Consider the following 4,869-nt stretch of genomic DNA (forward strand, 5'->3'; position numbering starts at 1 on the left):
TAAAAAATATATAAGTGTTATAAAAATCACACACTGGTCAAATCACAGCACACTGAAAAGCAAGAGCAATAAATAATTGTTAGTAATGTTTCATAGAGCTAATTTGTGTATCTGATTATACGTATAAATATCAGTAATGGTCAACATATAAAGACATAGAAATATTTTAAATCAAATTGTAATGTACTAAAGAGAGAATATGTAAATACGTATCTATACGGAATAATGATTTTAATTTATGAATATAATTAAGTTTTTATAGAAAAAATATTTATATTGAAATCATATTGATATATTGAATAGCATTTTATGTTTGGATCAAGATTTTCTATATTTGAATTCGCAAAAATGAGCGAAGACTTTTTTTTAAATAACATATTGTTCATAAAATTGTAAGCAAATTGAAAATGCTTTTGATTCACATACTTTAAATATTTATTACCCATAAAAACGTATAACACAAAAATACATCAATTAGAATTTTTTAAATCTTTTTTTGTCTTTCTTTTTTTTGTCTAATTATCTCTTTATAATAATATTGCTATGTGTGATTTTTTTTGAGAAAAAATTTTCCTTTTCTCTTTTTTTTCACACAATTATGATCTATTTTTTTTTTAATTAGAATTTATTTTATTATGAATTTATTTAGCCTCCTTTTTACAAATTAGCCATTTACATATATTAGGTTTATTAGCCGTTTATACTAAAATTGAATTCAATTATTTATTGCAGTCTGAAAAAATAACACGCATGTTACAGATTTATTTTATCTATTAAAATCTAAATAAAAATGCGATTCTGTTACATCTAGTTATAAAGATGAAAAATAGCGCACGTGTCTTTCGTGATTGATTGTTGAGTTATATGAGATGCATCATCGAGTGAAATATCCCATTGAGCATCGTAATGTATAATTATACTGTAAAAAACAGACATCACAGGACATAACACATTTCAACCAATTATCAGTTATTGCCTAATATAGAATATGTTTATCTGCAATATTTTCTAAAAATTCCATCTGTTCTCGTTACCCCATAGGGGGACGTATGCACCCAATGTCTCAATTTTAATTAGATACATTATTTAATTAGATACCCAATACCAAATACAAATATGTAGTGGTTAATTTATTTATCATTTCTAATAATTTAATTTATAATATCTCGTGCCATGATGTTGGTAATATAATACTCCTCTGAAGTGGCTTGACTGATCTTTATGAAATTTTTTAATCAAGTTAAATAAATTTAATTTATAATATTCAAGTTAAAATAATATAATTATTATTTTAAATTAGAAATAAATGTGGATCTTTATCTACAGAATTCAAACTTTAAAAAAAATCGCAATACCAAAATAACATATTTCAGTAGTGAAACGACATTTGTATTGCATTCGGATGCGCACTTGTAAAGTTATGCAACAATTAAAAAAAAACACATTTCACAACTAGGAAAAACAAAATATTTAACACATGTTAATATTTTGAACTTATTGAGTATTAACTGAAAAAATGTATAAGTTCATAATTCAGTTTATGTACAAAAACTCCCAAGTTGCATCCAATATGTATTTGCAAATTTAGATATGTTTATTTAAATCCACGGCCAATTTGCCATAAATAACTTAATAATATTATGATTTCGTTTCATTTAAGTTCTTAATTAAAATTATTTTATGAACCTTGTTTTGGACATCACAAGCACAATCATGTTCATCATTATTAAAGATTGTTTAACCATTATTAAGCACGTAAATCATATCAAGAGAGAAAATCAAAAGTGCACACGAATGCACGTACATACTATCCAGGTATGACTAACGCATTTATATTCAGGCGAGACGTAATAGAAATATAAAATTAATAGAAAATTATGAAAATATCGATTTACTTCGACAATTGATGAATGACTAAAAATGAAGGAAAATGTCAATTAAAAATATATAACTAGATATAAGTTGTATTTTGACTTATGGCAAATAGAATGAACATCCCGTGATAATTGAGATTTAGCAAAGATAAATTTTTAACTATTCTTTATCAATGTTATTTCCAATTGATATTTCTCAATCAAACTTTAATATGATGTTTGTAATTGTATTACATTCAATTTAATCAACACATTTCATTGAACTTTGTGTTCTCAAAAAATATTGTTTGAAGGGTGAAGGTCAACATATTAGGTTGTCAAATATCTCCCTTCCGCTTTTTTGCTATTGGTTTATAATACAAAAAGGCGGAAGGGAGATATTTGACAGCCTAATATATCAGTGGACAAAATTGTTTGTCACATTTATTATGAAATGACATGTCATGATGTCAAATGTAATGCTATATATATATATATATATATATATATATATATATATATATCTTGATAGTTTTTTCGACGTTGAAACATATTTCAAAGTAACTAGCAGCCCATTCGTCGAAATAAAAAAGGTATAAAGTATAAAACTTTTATTTATACGTTTCGACACAAGATGCGTGTCATCATTCAGCAACACAGGAAAAAACACTCAACAAAAATTTATTTTAAAAAATTAAACTTAATAACATATTAGAGAAAAACATTATTTTAGAAAAAATTATGAATAACTAAAGGATTTGAAAACTAATTTGACTAAAAGTTCGACTGCCAGTCGAGTCTGGATGCTCGGTATGGGCGTGTTTCTCGCTTCACAATGATGCATTTCATAACTTTTAGTCAAAATAGTTTTCAAATCCTTTAGTTATTCATATTTTTTCTAAAATAATGTTTTTCTCTAATATGTTATTAAGTTTAATTTTTTAAAATAAATTTTTGTTGAGTGTTTTTTCCTGTGTTGCTGAATGATGACACGCATCTTGTGTCGAAACGTATAAATAAAAGTTTTATACTTTATACCTTTTTTATTTCGACGAATGGGCTGCTAGTTACTTTGAAATATATATATATATATATATATATATATATATATATTTGTAATTCAAATGCACCGTCATTACTATTAGTGATTTTGGCAATAGTGTTTTCTCCCACTATCTCATATATACCCGCACTTTTTATGTTTATGTTAAAACTATGTAAAATAATTCTCTTGCTCATGAAAAGCGAAACAAGTAACATCTAAAATAAACTTAGTAAATTTAAAGAAAGCATTTTTATTTTACCAATCTGTGAAAATAAAACAAAGCACGATGTGTGCCCTAAAAGCGCAGCTTATATTGTTCCCAAAAATTAATGATTTTTTATAAGTCAGTATGTCTTTTTCCGTAAGCCTAGAATATTTCAAAATGTTCGTTTACAATATTAATCTTACACTAAACAAATGTGATTACTTTCATTAAAACGACTGCCATTCAGTATGACTTGAAGAGTCGTAAAAACGAAATAGCAGATCGGATTTTCTAACAAAAAAAAATTTCCTTCGACAAAATTTAAAAAATGATAAAAACGATAAAAATTAAATTGAGAATGCATCGATAGTTCAAATCAAAATCTCGGATTTGATAGATGATGCTGATTATCTTTTGGGTGAGAGCAATATTGGTAAATGGTCAAATATTGTTACACTTTAATTTGCCCAATTACGATATGACATTTTTCGAAAAAAGAAAATCAGAAACTAACTAGTGTAATATGGTATTTAGCCTTAAGGCAAGTTGCATGAACATCTAGAAATGTGTTATAATTAATTTAATCAACCGAATTTAAAATTTAGGTATTTCGATAAAATTGTTTATTTCGAAAACAAAGTTTTCGCTTTTAATTAATTTTAAACTTCGCGATTTCCAATTAAATTTTCTCAAACGCATTTAAATTTTCTGTAATTATATTGCACAGTCATGTACTCATATGTCCTAAAATTGTAGTTTATCATTCCAAATTTTAATGAATTGACAATATTTGACTCACAAAAGCACAAAAGCGACAATCACATCACAAAAGCGACTTTTTACACAAATATTGACTATCATTTTTTTTTTTCAAACTTTGGGCCGTAATAATTCAGTAAGTTCTAGAAGACCATGATATCTATCGCCTGAAAAATTTCTTAAAAATCGTCGATTTTAAGTCAAAAATCTGTTCACACACACGCACAGACATACTTTTTCGAAATTTGCTCTCATTCGATTCAGAATGGCTTGAAACGTCGAGAAAACATTAAATTAGCAAATCGGATTTTTTGATGAAAACAAACTTATCCTTCGGAAAGTTAAAAATAAAATTGTATAGAAGTAAATTGTAAACGACGTTGATTGGTTTTAAGTGAACATAAATTGAACATATTTTTCTTCATTAGAATAAATATCGAAGGAATAATGAAAACAGATATAAAGAAGGTTTATAAAAAATAATTAAAATAATTACTGGCTTTTGAATGCCTATAGCAAATTTTACGCTGTTTAAAGTTGCTACCATAAAATTTTTAGTACTTGTAATATACAAAATTATTTTAAAAAAATGGTACATCCTGGTAATAGTAAATTTATAATATCAAGGTTTTATTTATATAGGTTTATTACATCATAAAGGCGCATAAACATATTTTAAATGCTTTAATATAAGCTATTAAAATGAATATAACTGCAACAATAACACGTGCAATTATTGTACAATAACAAAAATGTTTACTGATTAAAATTGCCATTATAAATGTTATAAATATATTCCAATGACTATATTTTGACGAATGGTTATATTTGATTTTATCACGATTTCTTTAAATAGGTTAAATAAAATCGAAAAGTTTACACAGCATATGGTTGCAGCTGCCTCAATACACTTCCATGATATATATTAATCGAAATTGCAATTATTTTGTTATTCGCTTTAAAATTATGTTAATCTCAATAATAAATAATCTGTTTAAAATTACCAT

The sequence above is a fragment of the Ctenocephalides felis genome, unplaced genomic scaffold (assembly GCF_003426905.1).
Source record: "Ctenocephalides felis isolate EL2017-DRISC unplaced genomic scaffold, ASM342690v1 CF-g0.4_SCAFFOLD_03570, whole genome shotgun sequence".
Classification (NCBI taxonomy): Eukaryota; Metazoa; Arthropoda; class Insecta; order Siphonaptera; family Pulicidae; genus Ctenocephalides; species Ctenocephalides felis.